Raw genomic sequence first — 24,657 nt, forward strand, 5'->3', positions numbered from 1 at the left:
GAAGCGGTGTTCCTCTCCCTGACAGATCCCTTTAGCTAGTCACAGGTCTCTCATCCTCAGCTAAGCTACACCACCCTACTCTGTACTGATGAAGGGCAAGAACCCCGAAACAAATCGCTTCTCTGCCTTTTGGCTAAGATCAAGTGTAGTATATGTTTTTATCAGTTTTATATCGGTGGATAAGTCCCACCGGTGTGGGCCTGGGGGGGATGGGTGCTGCATGGAGGGGGCAGGTGTATCGGGGCTGGTTCTGAGGAATCAGCTCGACGGCTGTCCTGACGTGACCTGTTTCCTCGGGGTCTCGCCATGAGGTAGAGGGGTGTAAAGCCGAGGAACTTTTGTGCCTCGGGGAGTGGTGACCCTGAGGTGCCGAAACTCACTGGGTGTTATAACTCACTGAGTGAAAGCACTGCACCATTACTCTTCACCTTTGGCCCTCACCCTTGGTATCCTGGCCTTCTTGCTAGGATCAGGGAAATTTTTATAGATCCGGCTGGATGACCGGGCAGTATATCTGCACTCGTCCACTTATTTCTTATTTTTTTTGTTTGTCACTGTGCCACTTTTATGTGTCTGCTTTTGTACACAGGATTATCATGTGGTAGCCCTTCTGGGTGTCCCTCCTGGCGGTCTAGGGGAGATGTGTGTGGCCATTAGGTTCTTTACCTCCCTGAAACCCCTGGGCATCTTGGCTTCGGTCTAGATGCCATCAGTATACGGCTCCTAGGCTGATACCTTTGTTAACGCCTAGGTTGAAGCCAGGAGCATTTTCAGCCCCTTAATAGCTTCGGCGAAAAAGGGGCATCGAACCTGGATCCTTGCAGGTGCCTTTTGGTCCGGAGGTGAAGGGTAGGTTTGTTGAGGGGCCTCTCTCCTGTTGGAGAATGGCTTAGCAATAGACCGCATCCTTTGTGCACGTTTTTTTAGTGTGACACCTTTGCACTTTTTCTTGCACTTTGGGTGATAGAGAGCACTTGCCTCGGCTCTTAAAAAAATAAAAAAAATAAAAAGAACCCCGAAACAGTTGTCTGCAAATGGGTCCTCTTCCCTTCTGGGGAGAATTCTGGCTTGGCATAAATCCCAATCAGCTTCTGAGACTTTGTAACTGGAGCCAGAGCTGATCTTAGGGCATGCTACATGAGCATGCTCGCTTGCTTCTTACATTGCATATTCCTTACCCAGAAAGCCTGTGGAGTGCCAATGGCCTTTTTGAATCTCCGTTTTACACTGGAAGCAGTGTTCCTCTCCCTAAGGAAAATAACTTGACCCCTTTATCAGTCTATCTATATATGTGTATATATATATATATATATATATATATATATATATAAAACTCAATGTGTGTGTATGTGTGTGTGTGTACGTTCCAGCATCACGTCCAAACGGCTAAAGATATTAACATGAAACTTGGCACACATGTTACTTATATGTCAACAACAAACATAGGATAGGTGATTTAACCCTTATTTACCCCCATTTGCCAGGGGCGGGGTTTATGCTTAAAGTCCCATACAAGTCTCTTGCAAATATATGTTACTGCATAACTTCCAAATGGCTGGAGATATTTCCATAATACTTGGTCACATGTTACTCATATGTCCACTTAAAATTAGTTAATTTAACCCTTAACTACCCCCATTTGTGAGGGTCGGGGTTTTTGTTTAAAGTCCCATGCAAATCAAAGGAAAATGTATGTTCTCACATAACTTCCGTACAGCTGGAGATATTTCAATACCTGGTACACATATTACAGGTCGGGTATGAGGACGGGATAGGAGGTCGGGATGGGAGGTCAGGATAGGAGGTCGGGATTGGAGGTTGGGATAGGAGGTCAGGATAGGAGGACGGGATAGGAGGCCGGGATAGGAGGATGGGATAGGAGATCAGGATAGGAGGACGGGATAGGAGGAGGGGATAAGAGGTCGAGATAGGAGGTTGGGAAAGGAGGTCGGCATATGGGGTTGGGATATGACAACAATATATATGAGGATGGTATATGAAGTCAAAAGCTTCCTCCTTTGTTTATTTTCCTCCCCAACAAGGATTAGGAAGGAAAAACTGGGCAATGCCGGGTATTCAGCTAGTATATATATATATATATATATAAAACTCAACATGTGTGTGTGTGTTCCAGCCTCACTTCCAAACGGCTGAAAATGGGTACACATATTACTTAAATGTCAACTACAAACATAGAATAGATAAATTAACCCTTACCCACTCCCATTTGTGAGAGTCTGGGTTTTTGTTTAAAGTCTCATACAAGTCTATGGGAAATATACAGTATGTTACTGCATAACTTTAAAACAGCTGGAGATATTTTGATAATACTTGGTCACATGTTACTTATATGAAAATTACAATTTTAGGGACACATCCCCGAAGGACTGCCCTAAACTAGAGACTACTTAACTGAATTAATAAAACTTAACTTTTATTGTAACCACTAAATTATAAGTTGTGCTATTGGTACCATAGTGAAAAAATGTTAAAAAGTCCGGTCATCCACCATGTGACTACAACTTAGGTCAAATTTGCCCAGATGTCTTGTGATCAGTGTCACAGTGGAAAGGTCTAATTAAGCCAGACAGTGTCGCCACCGCTGACTATAGAAAACCCCCACCCTATTAGAATTTTGCTATAGTGTCACTAGGATGCCGATTATTAAAAACATTATAGCCCCTCTTGCTGACGTTTCGCCAGTGTACCCTGGCTTTTTCAAAGAAGTGAGGACATGTTACTTATATGTCCACAAAAAATATATGCTAGTTAATTTAACCCTAACCTACCCTCATTGCGTCAGTTGGGGGTTTTGTTTAAAGTCCAATGCAAATCTATGGGAAATGCATGTTCTAGCATAACTACTGAATGGCTGGAGATATTTCAATAATACTTGGTCACATGTTACTTATATGTCAAATACAGTGACCCCCCGACCTACGATGGCCCCGACATATGATGAAATTGACATACGATGGCCTCTCAGAGGCCATCGCATGTCGATATCAGCATCGACATACGATGCTTTTTTATGTCGCATTAAGTGCTATCCGGCAGCGCCAAATGCTTAAGCTGCTGCCGGATAGCAGCTTAATGTTCCCCGTGTGGTGCGGTAAGTATTACTTACCCCTCCACAATGCTCCGGGGTGCCCTCCGGGTCCAGCGCTGGTCTTCCGGTGTCTTCTCGGCCCTCTCCGATGACGTCAATACGCTGCTGCGCACGTCATCCAATAGGAATGGCGTACGCAGCGGCTTAATGACGTCGCTACGCAGGCCCAGTAAGGCCTTGCGGAAGAAAGCAGAGGACCAGAGAAGACAGCAGAGGACCGGAGAAGACAGCAGAGGCGGGGGTCACCATTGGAGCGGCGGGGACACCATCTCGAGCGGGGGGGGGGGGGGGACAGGTGAGTACAGCTTCCTATACTTTACATTGCACGAATCCCTCAACATACGATGGATTCGACAAACGATGGCTCGTTTGGAACAAATTACCATCGTATGTTGAGGGACCACTGTAGTCAAATAAAAACATATAATAGTTAAATTAACCCTAACCTACCCCATGGTATGGGTACCTTACTCCACAAGCTTCGCTCTGCATCTCCTGGGGAATGAGTCAGTCCAGCTGGCAAGCCACACCCTCTCCGCATTCCATGCCCCATCTTGAAAATACATGCCCACCCTTTAAGCCACACCCCTTTTATTTTAAGCTTACAATATCTTTATCACAACTCAGCCCCACCTGAGGATGGGGCATGGGGATTAGAAATGAGAATTAGATATGGGGAAGGGATATCAGGACGGGATATGAGGTTGGGATATGAGGTCAGGATGGGGGGACGGGATATGAGAACGGGATATGGGGGTAGGATATGGGGAGGGGACATGGGGACAGGATATGGGGATGGGACATGGGGATGGGATATGGGGACAGGATACGGGGAACGGATATGAGGACATGATATGAGGTCGAACGTTTTCTCCTTTGTTGCTTTTTCTCCCCCACAAGGATTAGGCAGAAAAAAACAGGCAGCGCCAGGTACTCAGCTAGTATAATAATAATAGTTATTATTATAATATAGCATGGGGATGGGATATGGGGATGGGATATAAGGTTGGGATATAAGGACGGGATATGAGAACGGGATATGAGGTCGGGATATGAGGTCAGGATATGAGGAGGGGAAATAGGGTCGAGATATGAGATGGGGATTTGGGGTTGGGATATGAGGAGGGAATATGGGGTCAGGATTTGAGGACGGGATAACACATTACCCAAAAGGTTTCAGAAAGTGTCTAGTGCATAGATTGTCATGACCGACCAGGGGGACAGGGAGAGTGAGCCCTAAACTGACCCTAAAACACTCTCCCTGCCTACTTGCACATACACCCTAAACTATGGATTGACAACTGGGCGCCGGTCCCTCTATGCGCTAAAGTTCAGTGGCATAAGAACACATAATATACATCGTCGGTCACAGAACAAAACAGAAACAGAAAACTATTAGACAACCAGATATACCAGACAGAATACAAATAGCAACAGGGCAGAATATAAACTCACAAACAGAGCAGACTATAGTGAACTAACAAACAGTTCATTAACCAGATATTAGATAAATGGCAGACATGATAAAATTAACAAGACTAGGCATTATATGAGTATACAGCAGAATCCAGGAGATGAAGGGGATAATCAGAAGAACTGAGAGCCAAAATACTAAACTGAACAGGTAACATAGAATACTGTTCACAAACAGGTACAAAAGACAAAGATCAAATCAACCAAACAGGATATAAATATAGGACACTGTTCACACTGGGACACAGAACATACAATCTGGACTCCCCACTCCACTATAGGAGTAACCATTAATAAAGCCAAATAGGCTACTGGCCAGTGGACACACTCCACCATGTGGACAAAATGCTGACCCAGTAGGAAACAGAAATATAATACATGAAACACTAGACTAGAACCAGATGAGTCTGAATAGACTTCAGAATACCAAACAAGAATATAACATACAGAGCACAGGGTAGAAGCTAGACTGAGACACAGAGTGAATGCAGACAGAGCAGAATGAACAAACATAAACCTAAAACTGACTAATGTAACACAGACTAAAGTACAAGGAGCATGCTATATAATCATGGCTAAAAACCCAGATAAAATGACAAGATAAATACAAGGTAAAAGCTCAAGCAGGCATAGTCAGAATTTAGCACAAACGGACATAGTAGTTAGAGATGAGCAAACTTTTCAAAAATTTGATTTGGTCGATTTGCCGAATTTTCTGATAAAGTTTGTTTCGATTCTAATTTTTTCGCGGCGAATCTATATTTAAAAAGGATATTTCTAGCCTACATACAGCCTCTATAGGGGTATAGAACACTTTGCTGTGTTCTAAAACGCATATGGAGTGTGCTGGGTTAGTGAAATAATACTGTTATTCAGAATATCATGCCAATTTCCAGCATCGCTTTTAGAATCACTGCCGCACAGCAGCACAATTACAGAGCCTGGTGGTGGCATCAGTGTCAGGAGACCATATAGTGACTGAATGACACAGCGTGGAGGTGTTGGCAGCATGAGGAGACCATATAGTGGCTGAATGGCACAGTTTGGAGGTGTTGGCAGCATGAGGACACCATATAGTGGCTGAATGACACAGTTTGGATGAGGTTGAAGCATGAGGAGACCATATAGTGGCTGAATGACACAGCGTGGAGGTGTTGGCAGTATGAGGAGACCATATAGTGGCTGAATGGCACAGTGTGGAGGTGTTGGCAGCATGAGGACACCATATAGTGGCTGAATGACACAGCATGGACATGTTGTCAGCATGAGGAGACCATATAGTGGCTGAATGACACAGCATGGAGGTGTTGGCAGCATGAGGAGACCATATAGTGAATGAATGGCACAGCCCGGAGTTGCCAGCAGCATAAGTAGGCACTAGGCCTTCACAATCCCTAAGATTAAAAGATGAATTAAGAAATTTAAACCGAAGATTTTGGATTGCGGGTGCTATCTATGACAAAATTTGAAATTCCCAGATCCAGGCCCAACAGCGGCATCAGTAACCCATATATTGCCTGAATGACACAGCCTGGAGTTGGCTGATGCACGAGTACACACCAGGGCTTCACAATCCCCCCCCAAAAAAAACACAATTTTTGAAATTTTTGAAAAAGATTTTGGACAGCGGGTGCTACCTATGAGAAAATTTGAAATTCCCAGACCCAGGCCCCACAGAGGCATCAGTAACCCATATATTGCCTGAATGACACAGCCTGGAGTTGGCTGATGCACGAGTACACACCAGGGCTTCACAATCCCCCCCAAAAAACACCACGATTTTAGAAATTTTTTTAAAAGATTTTGGACAGCGGGTGCTATCTATGAGAAAATTTGAAATTACCAGACCCAGGCCCCACAGCGGCATCAGTAACCCATATATTGACTGAAAGACACAGCCTGGAGTTGGCTGATGCACGAGTACACACCAGGGCTTCACAACCCCCCCCCCAAAAAAAAAAACACCACAATTTTAGAAATTTATGAAGATGACTTTTGGATAGCGGGTGCTACCTATGATAAAATTTGACATTACCAGACCCAGGCCCAGCAGCGCCATAATTTTTTTATTTGAAAATTAAAACAAACTTTGAGTGTCCTGGACACCATTGTGTGGGTACGAAGGACCAAATCCAACAAGCCCCCACAGCAACATCAGTAAAGCATATATTGCCTGAATGACACAGCCTGGAGTTGGCTGATTCACAAGTAAACAGCAGGGCTTCACAATTCCCCCCAAAAAACACCACAATTTTAGAAATGTTTTAAAAAGATTTTGGATAGCGGGTGCTACCTATGAGAAAATTTGAAATTATCAGACCCAGGCCCCACAGCGGCATTAGTAACCCATATATTGCCTGAATGACACAGCCTGGAGTTGGCTGATGCACAAGTTCACACCAGGGCTTCACAATCCCCCCCAAAAAACACCACAATTTTAGAAATTTTTGAAAAAGATTTTGGATAGCGGGTGTCACCCAGGAGAAAATTTGAAATTCCCAGACCCATGCCCAGCAGCGCCATCATTTTTTGATTTGAAAAATTTATAAACAACCTTTGCGTGTCCCATACCCCAGCGTGTCGGTATGAAGGACCAAATCCAACAAGCCCCCACAGGGCTCATGTGGCCATGAGATTTAGGCGCAACGTCTCCATTGCCCTGACCGGCCATTGTTTCCAAGACTTCTCGCCAAGGCAAACCATGTGAAGAACAGCGTGACACCGCCGTGACCTGCACACATGGTATGCTGAAGGGCCACTGAGACTTGTCTGGGCAGTGGAGGCTTAAGACACAGTGGAGGATGTGGAGGCGGAGTAACACACTGTCGCAGGACCAACGGGCTGACAGAGTGTAGCAGGAAGCAGCATTGAGTACACACCAGGGCTTCAGAATCCCAAAGAAAAAACAACCATTTAAAAAAAAATATTAAGAATATTTCGGACAGAGGGTGCTACCTATATATTGCCTGAATCACACAGCCTAGAGTTGGCTGATGCATGAGTACACACTAGGACTTCACAATCCCTCAAAAAAAACACAACAATTGTAGAAATTTATGAAGAAGACTTTTGGATAGCGGGAGCTACCTATGAGAAAATTTGAAATCCTCAGACTCAGGCCCAGCAGCGCCATCAGTAAACCATATATTGCCTCAATGACACAGGCTGGAGTTGGCTGATGCATGAGTACGCACCAAAGCTTCATAATCCCTAATAAAAAAGACATTTTTGAGGAAAAATTTTAATGAAAATTTAGGACAGCGAGTGCTCTCTATATATTGCCAGAATGACGCAGCCTGGAGTTGGCTGCAGCATGAGGAGACCATTGAAATGTGTGATTTTTTTATTTGAAATTTAAATCCAAATTTGCGGACCCTACCATGTGGGTACAAAGGACCTAATCGCACAAGCACCCACAGGTCTCATGTGGCCGTAAGATGTAGGCGCAACGTCTCCATAGCCCTGACCGGCCATTTTTGGTTTTTGTACCTTTGTTTAAGAACAAGCACATATCCAAGAGTCCAGAAGACTCTATAATGCAGGATGGTGGACCACCAAAAGACATTCTTCTATAAAATAATTTTTTATGAAATAAAGAAGCAGAGTTCATCCCTCTGCGTATTTTTTTTTGAAAATTTTACCAACAAAATCACATGCAACAATCGTTCAATGGTGTAATGGTTATTATTGTGGAAAATTCAAGTTTATTACTATGAAAAAAACACTACCCAAGAGTGTTTAATAACCACATACATTGCACCATGAATGTTGAAATTTAAATTAAGCATGTATGTATGTATTTAAAAAATCCCAAAATTAAAGGCCCAAGCCCAGAAGCATCATGAAGCCAAGTAGTTCCTGAAAGACACAGGAGCAGTCAGGAGTAGGCATCAGCAGTACCCAAGAGGCTTTAATAACCCCTTACATTGCACGATCACTCGCGAGATCGAGCAATAACAGGTGTGTTATACCCTCAGATGTCCGGGGCTGCACGCGCGCTACACTGAACGGACCAGCGTGTATCTATCTTTCACCGACAGGTGTGGGTAACCCGCTGAACCCCGTTCCCCATAGGGATCAGGGATTGCAATTATTTGCCAGGAAAGAAGAATCACAACTAAGTGCGGGTCATAAGCTCGGGTTCATTAAGTCCCTGCCCTTTGTACACACTGCATGTCTCTACTACCGATTGGATGGTTCAGTGAGGTCCTCGGATCGGCCCTGGCGGGGTAGGAGAAGTCCCTAGCAGAGCGCCGAGAATTTAAAGTTCATTGTTGAAATTTGTATTAAGCATGTATTAGCTACTGCTAAACTTCCAAAAATTAAAGGCCCAAGGCCTGAGGCATCAGGGAGGCAATTATTTCCTGAAAGACACTGAATGAGTCAGGAGCAGTCATTCGCAGTACCCAAGAGGGTTTCATAACCAACCCCTTACATTTAAAGATCAATGTTGAAATTTGCATTAAGCATGTATTTAGCTACTGCTAAACATCCAAAAATTGAAGGCCCAAGGCCTAAGGCATCAGGGAGGCAAGTAGTTCCCAAAAGACACAGAATGAGTCAGGAGCAGTCATTCGCAATACCCAAGAGGGTTTCATAACCATCCCCTTACATTTAAAGATCAATGTTGAAATTTGCATTAAGCATGTATTTAGCTACTACTAAACATCCAAAAATTGAAGGCCCTAGGCCTGAGGCATCATGGAGGCAATTATTTCCTGAAAGACACAGAATGAGTCAGGAGCAGTCATTTGCAGTACCCAAGAGGGTTTCATAACCAACCCCTTGCATTTAAAGATCAATGTTGAAATTAGCAATAAGCATGTATTTAGCTACTGCTAAACATCCAAAAATTGAAGGCCCAAAGCCTGAGGCTTCAGGGAGGCAAGTAGTTCCCGAAAGACACAGAATAAGTCAGGAGCAGTCATTCGCAGTACCCAAGAGGGTTTCATAACCATACCCTTACATTTAAAGATCAATGTTGAAATTTGCATTAAGCATGTATTTAGCTACTGCTAAACATCCAAAAATTGAAGGCCCAAGGCCTGAGGCATCAGGGAGGCAAGTAGTTCCTGAAAGACACAGAATGAGTCAGGAGCAAGCAATCACAGTACCAAAGAGTGTTTTTATAACCAACCCCTTACATTTAAAGATCAATGTTGAAATTTGCATTAAGCATGCATTTAGCTACTGCTAAACATCCAAAAAATTGAAGGCCCAAGGCCTGAGGGCTGGGAGGCAAGTCGTTCCTGAAAGACACAGAATGAGTCAGGAGCAGGCATTTGCAGTACCCAAGAGGGTTTCCTAACCCCTTACATTTAAAGATGAATGTTGACATTTGCATTAAGCATATATTTAGCTACTGCTAAAGATCCAAAAATTAAAGGCCCAAGGCCAGAAGCATCAGTGAGGCAAGTAGTTCCTGAAAGGCACAGGATGAGCCAGGAGCAGGCAATCACAGTACCAAAGAAGGTTTCATAACCAACCATAAATGGGAAATGTTGGTGTGGCAGCATGGTCAATCTACTCTGAGGCATCTGGCATTGGTGGCTGGAAATCCTGGCTGATCCATCCCTGATTCATCTTGACAAACGTCAGTCTCTCCACATTTTTAGTGGACAGACGAGTTCACCTTGGGGTGACTATGGCCCCGGCCACCCTTAACACCCGCTCGGATGGCACACTACTGGCCGGGCAGGACAGATTTTCCAGGGCGAACTCTGCTAGTTGTGGCCATAAATCAAGTTTGGCTGCCCAGAAGTCCAGCGGATCTTCAATGGTTGTTGGCATGGCCATTTCAAGGTATGCCACCACCTGCTGGTTCAGGTCCTGCTCCACGTCTACCTGCTGCTTATGAGTTGCTTCACTATGCGGGTGAAGAAAGCTACTCATCAGCGACTGTAGACTCAGGGTGCTGCTGATTGAGCTGGTACTGCTCCTGCCACCCCTCCTCTCCCCAGCAGCCATGGCAGTGTAAGGTGAGCGCAGAGGGCCCCCCGAGTCAGACCTGCGAGTGGATGGACCATGTGGCCGATAGGCATCAGCCAACAGACTACGTAGAAACTCTCTGTAGTAGGTCAGTTTGTCCTCCCTCTCAGTGGGTGTAAAAAAGGCCCCCATTTTGGGACGGTAGCAAGGGTCTAATAAGGTGAATGTCCAGAAGTCATCCCGCTGACGAATTTTGACAATTCGGGGTCACTACGCAAGCAACTGAGCATGCATCGTGCCATTTGCGCCAGTGACACGGAGGGACTACCTGCCTCCATCTCCACTGCATACTGCCACGGTGTGTCTGGGTCCTCTGTCTCAACTTCCTCATAACCCTCCAGCTCCTCTGGCTGCTCCTGCTCTTCCTCTCCTGTCCGAAGATTAGAAACACCGGCCATCTCATCCAACCTAAACTGTGCTCCGCTCTGCCCTTCATCATCCTCCTCCTCCAGTTCAGCCCCCACAGGGCCCATGTAGCCTGGAGATGTAGGCGCAACGTCTCCATTGCCGTGACCAGCCATGGTTTCAATCATTTGTTGTAGGAAATGTAGGGGTAGGGGCCTGGCGTAATCCAGGTGATCCACAAATAATGTGGCTCCCTCAAAGGGCCTCAGCAAACGGCAGGTGTCACGTATGAGTTGCCACTGGTTCACATTGAAGTTACACAGGGGAGTACTCCTATCTGCTTGGATCATCAAGAAATCGGTGATGGCTTTTCTTTGTTCGTATAGTATGGAGGGTGGAATTCCAACGTGTGGCGTTGTCACAAATAAGACTATGTTGTGGGATACCGTTCTGACGCTGCAGCTCAAGGAAGGTGTGCTTGGCGGTGTACGAGTGGCTGAAGTGCATGCACAGTTTCCTTGCCATTTTCAGGATGTCTTGAAAATGGGGTGAAGACTTGAGGAAGCGCTTGACAACCAGATTCAACACGTGTGTCATGCAAGACGCATGTTTCACACTTCCTTGTAGCAGCGCGGGCACAATGTTCTTCCCGTTGTCGGTCACCATGGTTCCCATTTCCAGATTTCGTGGAGTAAGCCATACTCGGATTTCTTTACGAATGAACTTTAGCAGTTCCTCCCCTGTGTGACTCCGTTCACCAAGGCAAACCATGGAAGAACAGCTTGACACCGCCATGCCCTGCACACATGGTACAATCAAGGGCCACCGAGATTTGGCCGTGCAGTGGAGGCCGAGGACAGGGTGGAGGATGAGGAGGCGGCGTCGCACACTGTAACAGGACCAACTGCCTGGGAGCGAGAGCGTAAAGGAGGAAGCGGTGTGACCTGTCCAATTTGCTGTTGTGGCTGTGCAGGAATCACATTTACCCAGTGAACCGTAAAAGACAAGTTTTGAACACACCAACAGGCTCAAGGACTGGCCCACCTTCTCTTGTACAAACTTATGTAGGGCTGGTACTGCCTTCTTCGCAAATAAATTACGGCTTGGGACTCCCAATCTCGGCTCGGCACAAGCCATCAATTCTCTGAAAGGTGCAGAGTCCACCACTTGAAAAGGGAGGGACTGCAACACCAGCAACTTGGACAGGAGCACATTCAACTTCTGCGCCGTTGGATGAGTGGGCGCATACTGTTGTCTCTTGGACATGGCTTCGCCGATGGATTGTTGGCGGAATGGCTGACTAAAAGCGGGAGAAGCAGGAGCGACAGAAGGAGGGTTTGACACACAGCTCCCTTCGGCTGAGGTGGTGGAGCCTTGGCTGGATGAAGGAGGGAGCGGATGGCCACTGGGAGATGCAGCAGGCTGGACCCCTACATCGGAGCCACGGTTCTCCCAGGCCGCTTTATGGTGGTGAAGCATGTGTTGACACAGGGCTGTGGTGCCGACATTGGGACCCTGGCCACGCTTCACCTTCTGCCGACATATCTTGCATGTGGCTACTTGAACTTCCTCCGGATGCCTTATGAAAAACTTCCACACCGCCGAGTAGCTGATTTTCCCACCCGCAGTCCACACTAATGGACTGCTACTGGTGCCGTCTCCAGGAACCCCTGTTCCACTACCTCCCGGAAAGGTAGGCTGCCGCGAATCAGGTGGCAATAGCCACCACGCTGACTGCCAACCGTTCTACCGCCTTGCTGCCTCAAGGGCACCCTGCAACTCTCTTCTGATGATGATGAAGCCCCTTCTGCACCCGGCTCCCAATTGCGATCGGCTTCATCATCATCAACAGTTGTGTGCACGTCACTGATGTCCTCCTCAGGTTCCCCAACAGTGTCTGCTTCAGGACCCTGAACACTTGCAACACCGCCTCCCAAGTCACTCTCCGCATCCCTACTTGGCCGCCTAGTGGAGCAAGCAGCGCATGTCTCCTCCCCTTCTTGGCTGTCCAGTAGCTGCTGACCGTGCTCTATTAGATTGTCCTCAGTAAATAGTGGAGCTGAACCCACAGCATAAGATACTTCTTTAGGAGAGGAAACAGCATAGGACAAAGGCAATGGGAGGACAGGGACTGCTCCCGGGCCATGCCAACTGAGGGTTGTGTCTGAGGACCCACCGACTGTTGACTGGGGGTGTCAGATGTCACTTGTGATGATGTGAATGAGCATGTTAACCAATCCATGACAGCAGATGGGTTGCTGGTGGAGACACGACAGCTGGCTGATAAAGGGAGCTCAGGCCTCTCGCTGCGACTCCTGCTGACACTCGCCCCAAGTCTGCTGCCAACTCTGCCAGAAGTATTTAGGCCTCTGCCACTCCTCTGTGCACATCCTAGCACTTCTCTGCCTGACATACTTAGTGCATTTATGAGGGTATTACAATACGCTACACTACTCTTTAAACAGTATTTGTCTAGAACAGCAGCAGGTGATTACTTACGGCTGTCCTTGAACAGTATGTAGGCCCTTGACAGATTAACAGGTACTAGATGGTACAATACTTGGATGTACCTATGCGCTATGCACTGATGAGGGCAGTAATATGCCTAACTATTAGCAGAAAAAACTCAGTATTTTTAAAAAACACCAGCCGGTGGATACTATGGTTTGGACTTTGACGGTATGGAGCACCTTAACAGCTTAACAGGTGCTAAATGGTACAATACTTGGATGTACCTATGCGCTATGCACTGATGAGGGCAGTAATATGCCTAATTATTAGCAGAAAAAACTCTGTATTTTTGAAAAACACCAGCTGGTGGATACTATGGTTTGGACTTTGACGGTATGGAGCACCTTGACAGCTTAACAGGTGCTAAATGATACAATACTTGGATGTACCTATGCGCTATGCACTGATGAGGGCAGTTATATGTGTAACTATACGCAGAAAAAGCTATAAAAAATAAAAAAAAGACAGTGAATAGTATTGTTTGGACTTGCACAGTATGCAGTCAGCCCCTTGACAGATGAACAGGTACAAAATGGTACAAATGCACTACAGTCCACTGAACAATCACGTATTTCTGAACAGCAGCAGGACCCAACAGTGCAGCACCACAAAAAAAAACAAATCCAGGGAATAAACCCTAAATTGCACTCTGTCACACAATTCTGAGCAGCAGAAGATTTGTGGAGCAAATAAAAATAAACTCAATTGTGCTGAAAAATGAGGACATGATAAGATGCTTCAGAAAGTTCAGGCAGCTTGGAGATCTGTATGAGGCCACTGACAGCTATCTGCCCCGCTCTGCTGCAATGCTCAATAACATGAATAGGAGGTTTAGCTATCAATGATCCTTCTTCTCAGTGTAACAGGAAAGCACTCCCTTTCCCTAATGCTGATGTGACCAGCACTGACTAGCAGTTGCAGTGTAACGCTGTGGTATGAGCTATTCACACACACACATTCCCGTCCTCTCTATCTGACTGCATAGATGAAATGAAGAGAGGCAAGATGGCCGCCGATTATATAGGGCCTGTGACATCACAGGGGTCAGTGAACACTGATAAGCTACATCTCACTTGTGATTCAGGGTCAGCCCTCCTACCTTCATTCCCGCCGCTGTTTCCCGCCCTCCCATAATCCCCTACCCCATGTACTCACATGTGGATCCGCCATCTTAGCTCTCCAATAGCCTGGAACGCTGTAAAATGGAGTTTAATGAAGCGATTCATGCAAAATAGAATTGCGGCGATATTCGCATTCGTTGCGAATCAAATTTTTCATGAAATTCGGAACGAATTCGGGTTCGTCAACTTCGATTCGCTCATCTCTAATCATCATCATCAGGAGAAGCGAGTTGCAGGTTGCCTGTGAGGTAGCAGCTGAGCCAGCAAGGTGGTAGCGTGGTTGACAGTCAGCATGGTGGCAGAAGTGGAAATTCTGGAGCCAAACGTGCCCTGGGAGACCACCTGCTTTGCAGCAGCTTACCTTTCCTGAAGGTAGTGGAACAGGGGTTCCTGGAGATGGCGGCTTTAGCAGTCAATTAATGAGGACAGTTTGTAGGAAAATCAGCTACTCGGCGGTGTGGCAGTTTTTCATCAAGCATCCGAAGGATGTTTACATAGCCACATGTAAGACATGTCAGCAGAAAGTGAAGCGTGGCCAGGGTCCCAATGTTTGCAACACAGCCCTGCGTCAACATATGCTGCCCACCATAAAGCGGCTTGGGAGAACCATTGCTCTGATGTAGTGGTCCAGCCTGATGCATCCCCCAGTGGCACTCTGCTCCCTCTTTCAGCTAGCCAACCTCAGCTGAAGGGAGCTGTGTGTCATAACCTCCTCCGACTTTTAGTCAGCCATTCCGCCAACAATTCATCAACGAAGCCATGTCCAAGAGACAACAGTATACGCCCACTCATCCAATGGCACAGAAGCTTATGTGCTCCTGTCTAAGTTACTGGTGCTGCAGTCCCTCCCTTTTCAAGTGGTTGACTCTGTACCTTTCTGAGAATTGATGGCTTGTGCCGAGGTGGAGAGTGCCAAGCCGTCATTTCTTTGCGAAGAAGGCAGTACCAGCACTGCACAATTTTGTGGAAGAGAAGGTGGGCCAGTCCTTGAGCCTGTGGGTGTGTACCAAAGTGCACGGCAGCGCCAACGTCTGGAGCTGTAACTACGGTCAGGTACAATACATGTCCTTTACGGCTCACTGGGTAATTGTGGTTCCTGCACAGCCACAACACCAACTTGGAAAGGTCACGACACTTCCTCCTCCATGCTCTAAGGCCATTGGTCCTGTGACAGTGTGCGAGTTCGCCCCCTCATCCTCCACCGTGTCCTCAGCCTCAACTACCAAGACAAGTCTCAGTGGCCCTTTAGCATACTATGTGTGCAGGGCACGGCAGTATCACGCTGTTCTTCACATGTTCTGCCTTGGCGAACTGAGTCACACAGGGCAGGAACTGCTAAAAGTCATTCGTAAAGAAATTGGAGCATGGCTTACTCCACGAAAACTGGAAATGGGAACCATGGTGACCGACAACGGGACGAACATCTTGCATGCACTGCGACTGGGAAGGCTAAGCCATGCGCCCTGCATGGCACATGTGTTCAATCTGGTTGTGAAGCGGCTCCTGAAGTGTTCCCCCCAATTGCAAGACATTCTAAGAATGCAAAGGAAACTTTGCATGCACTTCAGCCACTCGTACACCACAAAGCACACCCTCCGTGACCTGCATCGTCAGAACAGTATCCCCCAACATAGTCTGATTTGTGACATTGCCACACGTTGGAATTCCACCCTTCATATGTTGGACCGAACAGAACAGAGAAAAGCCATCACCAATTTCTTGATGATTCAAACGGATAGGGGGACTGGCCTGTGTAATTTCAACGTAAACCAGTGGCAGCTCATACGTGACACCTGCCATTTGCTCAGGCCCTTTGAGGAAGCCACATTATTAGTAAGTCACCAGGATTACAGGATGAACAACCACATTCCACTGCTTCATCTACTAGAACACGTGTTGGAAACAATGGCTGGTGAGGCCAATGGAGAAGTGGCGCCTACATCTCACGGCTATATGAGCCCTGTGGGAGCTGAACTGGAGGAGGAGGGGCACAGTGGAGCACAGTTTAGGGTTCGCCAAATGGGCGGTTTTTCTAGTCATCTGACAGGAGAGGAGCAGGAGCAGCCAGTGGAGCTAGAGGGCTAGAGGAAGGTGAGACAGAGGACCCAGAGACACCTTGGCAGCATGAAGTGGAGATGGAGGCAGTGAGTCCCTCCGAGTCACTTGCACAAATGTCACGATGCATGCTCAGTTGCTTGCGTAGTGACAGCCAAATTGTCACCATTCGGCAGCGGGATGACTTCTGGATCTCCAGGTTATTGGACCCTCGCTATCAGCACAAAATGCGGGCCTTTTTCACACCCACTGAGAGGGAGGACAAACTGACCTACTACAAAGGCATCCTACATAGTCAGTTGGCCGATGCCTATCGGCGCCATAATCCATCCACTTGCAGGTCTTTCTTGGGGTCCCCCTGGCGCTCACCTTCTACTGCCATGCCTGCTTGAGAGGAGTGGGGTGGCAGAGGCAGTATCCATCAGCAGCAGCCTAGTCTACAGTTTCTGATGACTAGCTTTCTTCACCCGCATAGTGAAGCAACTCATCAGCAGTAGGTAGACCTGGAGCAGGACCTGAACCAGCAGGTCGTGGCATACCTTAACATGCCCATGCCAACACACCTTGAAGATCCGCTGGACTTCTTTTCTTTTTGGAATGCTCTCTGATGACATCACAAGCACAGTTCTCTCTGCTGACGTTATTATAATAATAATAACACTTTATTTATTGTTGTCCTTAGTGGGATTTCAACCCAAGTCCCCAGCACTGAAAGGCAGCAGTGCTAACCACTGAGCCATGCTGCCCTTAGCATACATCTGCTGATGTCATCAGTGTTCCAAAAAGAAAGGAATTTCCTCTGTAGCATTCAGCAGCTAATAAGTACTGGAAGGATTAAGATTTTTTAATAGAAGTAATTTACAAATATGTTTAACTTTCTGCCACCAGTTGATTTAAAAGAAAAAAGGTTTTCACCGGAGTACCTCTTTAATGGCAGACATCCTCATGATCGCGGATGTCCGCCATTACCAGCGGGTCCCTGGCTGCTGATAGCAGACGGAACCTGCCACGCATGACGCGAGCACTGCTCCGGTGCTTGCGATCATGGCGGCGTGTAAATGTACGTCATGGTGAGTTAAGTACCACTTCACCATGACGTACATTTCCGTCCATTGTCGTTAAGGGGTTACAAATGTAAAAAAAATCCAGTAATCTTTTCAAGACTGAGGCCCTACAGTCGTCGACAGCATATTACATGTGGAATTATCACAAGAAACCAATGAAACAGCTTGGAGCAATAAAAATGAACCATAACTGATTAAATGAAACATTCACACTTTCACAGTCAGGGGGGCGCTGAGAGGTAGGGGCTGGAACAGGTGGTACCTCACTTGGCGGAGGACTGCCAGCTCGATGCTCACCAGAATGGGTAATCAAAAAATTTAAATAAATTAAGATTAAATAAAATAAAAATTAGATAAAAAATCTGCAACATCCAGATACTCTGTGGCAGTGATTCTAATAGCGATGCCTGTAATCTGCATGTCATACTGAATAACATTATTATTTCACTTACAGAGCACACTCTCTATGCATGTTAGGACAAGGCAAAGTGTTCTACACCCCCATTGAGCCTTTCTGTAGGCCAGAAATAGCCGTTTTTTATTGTGATTCGCCACAAATAAATTCGGTCCAAACCAAATTTTTTCGGAAAATTTTGCGAATCAGCCAAATCAAATTTTTCACTAATTCGCTCATCTCTAATTGCTGATAATCATATTGGGGGAGATTTATCAAAACCTCTGTAGAGGAAGAGTGGTGCAGTTGCCCATAGCAACCAATCAGATCGCTTCTTTCATTTCTCACAGGCCTCTTTAAAAATGAAAGAAGCGATCTGATTGGTTGCTATGGGCAACTGCACCACTCTTCCTCTGCACAGGTTTTGATAAATCTCCCCCATTGTTTGTTACATATTTACCATTCCTATTTTGTACCTTAAAAAATATATCTGATTGTTTTGAACAAGTGCTATACTTTTACTCGGCATGCTTTTTTATTTTGTAACTTTTTAAGTCTTTATACATTCTTATTCTCTACCTTATTCTCTCTCTCTCTCTCTCTCTCTCTCTCTCTCTCTCTCTCTTCCCCCCTCCCCCTCTGGCTGATGTTTTTTTTTCTGGCAAACAGACAAGAGTAGTAATCTTTTTTAGACCTTGTCCGGAGGTGGTCTAGATTTGCGAGGTTCTTTGCAACAGTTGCGGAAAATTTGTGCAAAATTCAAAAACAAACTATGCAATGTGGCCAAGATGGATTCCAGCAACTCTAGTAGAAACTGAAGGATCTGTGACTTACAAACTACTTGTGGCCATCTTCTAAGGCGGCACATAGACAAACTAAGAAGCAGAGCAGATGAATATATATTACCTGCCACTGAACTTGATCCAAATCCTAAGAGACCAACATTTCAGATTGATAAACTACATTCCACTGACTATCCTTTTTTTTTTTTAACTAGAGGAACATAAAAACTTGTCATTGTCTGTTATGTATGTCTAGTGCCACTTGATGGCTCTGTAACTGGAAGGTTCTGAAAAAGTCTAACAATATCAGTTATTTTTATCTTTGTTGTCAAGTTGTTGTTTTTTTTTTTCAGTCTCCTGTCTGTTTTGACCAGTAAAAGGACATAGACCAATGTTGTTGCAACGCATTAATTGTCAATTATAATTAAGTACAAGACTCAACAATAGTCTATTCATGTTTTATACAATTACAATTTAAAATAATTGGTAAAATGCATAGTTACAAATGGACACATCTCATTAAATATTCTGAAAAAACAATATTAGCTTGTTTGGCACATGTTTTAGTTAACACGTCAGCATTTTTTTCATGGTTTACTCTTTTTTTCAAACAGAAAAGACATTTTTACAATCTTATTTTGTCACCAATGACTGTAGGAAAAATCAGTTTACTGGCAGCACTGGCAATAAAAATCCAATTAGCACCCAAGGATGAGTGCCGCTCCCATAATTCTAAGCTGTTTGAGCATCTATGTGCTCTAAAGGCAAAAAGCCTGATTAGCTTGTTCTTGATGCACTTTTTTCACAGCTGGCTAAAGATTTGAAATTGAAGAAAACACAGATTTGTTAAGTTGTTTACCATACAGAGCAACCTCATGTCATTAAAAAAAAAATGGTATTATTGTTAATCCAATAGCAGAAAATAGACATCAAAACATAACCACATAACCACAATCTGCAAATCTAGATGGGAATAAGAAAAAAAATGATAGTACAAAATAAAACTCAAAAATTTTATTTTTATATAAAAAATTGCATAAATAATAATACAAATAATAATAACAAGAATAAGAATAATCACATGTATAAAATGTGTAGTATTGAAAAAATACCTAACTTGCAGTGCACAGGACAGTTTAAGCACAGACCCAATAAACAAATTAACCAGAAGGACCTTTTTGGTGATGCCATCAAATGTCCTAGAACTCTAGCTACTAAGGTGGGGGTATGAGTAGGAGCATGATGGGTCTGTGAGGAGGGGGCTTGATGTGGGAGGGAGCCTGAGCATCAGTCTATATATGGGAATGGCAAATTAGTCTATGTTAGTGAAGGACTTCATAGGGAACAGTTTGAGATAGGGAGGTTTTTTGGTCTAATTTGGTCTGAATTATTTTGTGATCTGGGACCAATTATTTTGTAATTACACCCTTGCGGTAATGTTTATTCCTGTCCTCAGGCACTTCTGTATCTGAAGTATAGTATTTTGAGCCATTAGGCAATGATGTTGGTACTGTTAGGTGAGGTTTCCACACAGTTTTTTTACTGGCTTTTTTTTTGCAAGAATGACACTGAAGTGGAAGTGGATTCCGTAGGAAGGAGTAGTATAAGGCTAGGTTTCCACTTTTTTTTTTTTTTTAACACATATGTGTTTTCCTACGTTTTGGAAGTTTTTCTGGCGTTTTTCTGGCATTTTTGCCCCATTGACGATTTTTTTTGTAAATTTGTTGGGTACCAAAAAAAAATAAATAAAAAAGGATGCAATAGGGACGGAAAAAGATGTACCCGACAGAGGGACCTAAAAATGTAGCCGACAATAATACGAATGTAGAAAGGGGCCATTTAAATGTAAAAACATTATATTTTTTTATAGTTAATTTTGTTAAAATTTTTATTAGTAATGCATTTTAATAATGTGTTTAATAAAGTGTGTGTGTGTGTTTTTTTATTTTTTTTTTGTTACTTTTTTCTTTCTTTTTTTTTAGGTAGTATCACTACTACCAGCATGGAACACACTGTTCCATGATGGAATTAGTAGTTCTTGCACTAATAGACAGATTGCCCTGGGTCTCTCTCCTGACACCCAATGCGATCGTCCTATCTATTGCAGAGATGCTGAGTGGCTCTATACAGCCCTCACATCTCTGCTCTGAACTCTGAGAATCTGTCTATTAATGCAGGTACTACAGCTCCCAGCATGGAGCAGAGTGTGCTCCATGTTGGGAGCACTAGTACCTGCAGTTAAGGAAAGATCACAGTGGGTGTCACTTCTGAAACCAGCTGCGATTCTCCTGTATAATGTATAGATGCGGGCAGGCGGCAGACCACTTTCTATGGTCCCCTGCACTTACGTATATATATATACAGCTATTCATATTTCCCACAGAGAGTTGGGATTTGCTTGAACCATCTGGCCAGTCACATCTCTCTGCAGGGAATATGAATAGGTGTATGTATAAGGCAGTGCAGGGGACCGTAGAAGAGCGGCTGCCCGCATCTATACATTATACAGGAGGATCGCAACGGGTGTCAGAAGTGACACCTGGGGCGATCTGTCAATTAGTACATGTACTACTACTCCCATGATTGAACACACTTTATTCAACACATTATTAAAATACATTATTAATAAAAAGTTTAACAAAATTAATTATATCAAATATATTATTTTTACATTTAAATGGCCTCTTTCTATTTTTTTTTATTATTGTCGCCTACATTTTTAGTACCCTGCTTGCCCACATAAATTGATCACTGTTTAAAAATGTATAAAAATGTCTTTATAAAAAAGAAAAATTTTGTTAAATACAATTTCTTCCATCATTACTGTATCTTTTTTTATAATTTTTTTATTCATGGTACCCAAAGAAATTGTATTAACCCCTTAAGGACCCATGATGTACTGGTACATCATGAGTCCGCTCCCGCTCTATAACACGGGACCACAGCGTGGCCCTGCATCATAGCAGGTTGGGCCCGGCCTCTAACAACGACCGGAACCTAGGGCTGGGCGGTATACCGGTTCATACCGAATACCGAAATTTTTTTGCTGCACGATATGAATTTTAACCCATACCGCAATACTGGTTTGGCCCCTCCCCCTCGGGAATGAATGAATCAGCCCAGCGCTGCGCTGTCCCCACATGGGGGAACTAATCCTATGTTACCCGCGAGCCCTGTTCTGCCCCCCAATTAATTATTAGCCAAGCGTTGTCCCCTCAGGGTACCACTCACATGTCATCCGCATGCGATGCCCTCCTCGTCCAGTTTGTTGTGGCTGCCGGCGCTGACAATCTATACCAGTGGTCTCCAACCTGCGGACCTCCAGATGTTGCAAAACTGCAACTCCCAGCATGCACGGACAGCCAACAGCTGTCCGGGCATTCTGGGAGTTGTAGTTTTGCAACATCTGGAGGTCCGCAGGTTGGAGACCACTTCTCTATACTGTACTCTATGCCCAGGCTGCAAAAAATAAACAAAATAAACTTTAACTCACCTCCCGTTGGTCTGGTACCGGCCTCACTTGTTTCCTGGGGACGGGAACGTCGGACAGCCATCAGTCTATCACCAGCCGCAGTGATGTTCCGCCTCGGCCGGTGATAGGCTGAGTCCACTGTCATGTAAGAAACCAGCTCCTTACATGACAGTGCCCTCAGCCTATCACCGGCCGAGGCATAACATCGCTGCGACCGGTGATAGGCTGACAGCTCTCCGACGTTCCCGTCCCCAGCATAAGGCCGAGGTAGGTGAGTTAAAGGAAAACTGTCACTTGTTTTCTCCCGCACTATCCACAGGTACTGGTGGATAGTGTGGGAGACGCTGATTAAAATGAGCCCTATCTTGTCCGGATCTGCGCTGCCGTTCTCCTGCAATTTGTAGTTTTATTATCTGTTGAAATCTTCCTGTAACTGGCACGGGCGGGGCTTCGGCACTTAACTGGCACTGACGTCAGCACTGCTTATGAATATTCATCCCCCTTCCCTCCAGTTAGGAGCGGCAAAGAGAGGGAGAACTGGATGAATATTCATAAGCGGCGCTGACGTCAGTGCCAGTTAAGCGCTGAAGCCCCGCCCATGCCAGTTACAGGAAGATTTCAACAGATAATAAAACTACAATTGCAGGAGAACGGCGGCGCAGATCCGGACAAGGTATGGCTCATTTTAATCGTCTCCCGCACTATCCACCAGTACCGGTCAATGGCGTATGCGCAAAAAAATTCCAAAGTCCAAAATAGTGCATTTTTTGGTCACTTTTTATATCATGAAAAAATGAAAATAATCAATAAGTCCTATCAATGCAAAAATGGTACCACTAAAAACTTCAGATCACGGCACAAAAAATTTGCCCTCAAAATGCGTCATACGCGGAAAAATAAAAAAGTTATAGGGGTCAGAAGATGACAATTTTAAACGTATAAATTTTCCTGCATGTAGTTATGATTTTTTCCAGAAGTACGACAAAATCAAACCTACATAAGGAGGGTATCATTTTAATCGTATGGACCTACAGAATAAAGAGAAAGTGTCATTTTTACTGAAAAATGTACTGTGTAGAAACGGAAGCCCCCAAAATTACAAAATGGCGTTTTTTTTATTTTTATTTTGTCTCACAATTATTTTTTTCCATTTCGCCATAGATTTTTGGGTAAAATGACTGACGTCTTTACAAAATAGAATTGGTGGCGCAAAAAATAAGCCATCATATGGATTTTTAGGTGCAAAATTGAAAGAGTTATGATTTTTTTAAAGGTAAGGAGGGAAAAACGAAAATGCAAAAATGGAAACCCCCCGGGTCCTTAAGGGGTTAAAAAGGGTATCTCCTTCACTTTTTTTGGATTGCTAAAGTCCAAAAAAGAATAAAAACTGCTGGCAAACTGCTTCTTTTAAACTATTGGGGATGCAGGGCGTATGTATATGCCGTTCATCCCCTTAATCCTTAAGGACTCATGCTGTACCTGTACGCCCTGAGTACCGCCGCTCACCGGGTGGGGACCGGACTGGGATGCCTGCTGAAATCATTCTGCATGCATCCCGTGACAATGCTTGGGGGGGTCCTGAGACTCCCCCCCCCCTCATGTCGGTGATCGTCGCAAATCGTCAATCAAATTTTCACAAGAGGTAAAAGGAAAAAAAAGACCCCCAAAATTTTTAAAGCAATTTCTCCTGAGCACTAAAATATCCATTATGTGGGCGTAAAATGCTCTGTGGGCGCACAACAGGGCTCATGAATGAGAGCACACTATGTACATTTTAGGCCTAAATTGGTGATTTGCACAGGGGTGGCTGATTTTACAGTGGTTCTGACGTAAACACAAAATAAATATCCACATGTGACCCCATTTTGTACACTACACCACTCATGGAACGTAACAAGGGGTATAGTGAGCCTTAACACCCCACAGGTGTTTTTTTATTTCTTTTTTATTTTTATTTTTTTCTTTACCACCACATATTACAAAAAAAAAGAATAACACAATATTTTATACAATTTTTAAATTTTTTTTTTACCCTCCTTCGACCCATCCCCCCACCCCCTATCCCCCCTATAGGAAGAAGAAGAAAAGAGAAAAAAAAATATATATATGTATATATAATAAAAAAAGGAAGAAGGAAAAGGTCAAAAATGTCTTATCGGACCCCGTGGCTCAGCTTTTTAGTTCTCTATATCTCAATTCTATATTCCCTCCTCAACCCCTCCCTCCATTGATGCACACTCGGGCCTGTTACAGATATCCACTGTTTTACTATAATTAATCTGGCATAAAAAAGTTACATTTTTATTTCTGTCCCAATATCACCTCCCAGGATCGCATTTATTG

At 44.7% G+C, this 24,657-nt stretch overlaps 1 protein-coding gene and 1 pseudogene across 3 annotated transcripts in view; one reads left to right on the top strand and one right to left on the bottom strand.

The window, feature by feature from the left end:
• The window catches only part of NPFFR1 (neuropeptide FF receptor 1), a 458,339-nt gene that overhangs the window by 311,215 nt on the left and 122,467 nt on the right, over positions 1-24,657 (bottom strand). The window lies entirely within an intron of this gene.
• Positions 114-222, top strand: LOC130283585 (U2 spliceosomal RNA; annotated as a pseudogene).

This window comes from Hyla sarda, chromosome 7 (genome assembly GCF_029499605.1).
Source record: "Hyla sarda isolate aHylSar1 chromosome 7, aHylSar1.hap1, whole genome shotgun sequence".
In the NCBI taxonomy this organism is placed as follows: domain Eukaryota; kingdom Metazoa; phylum Chordata; class Amphibia; order Anura; family Hylidae; genus Hyla; species Hyla sarda.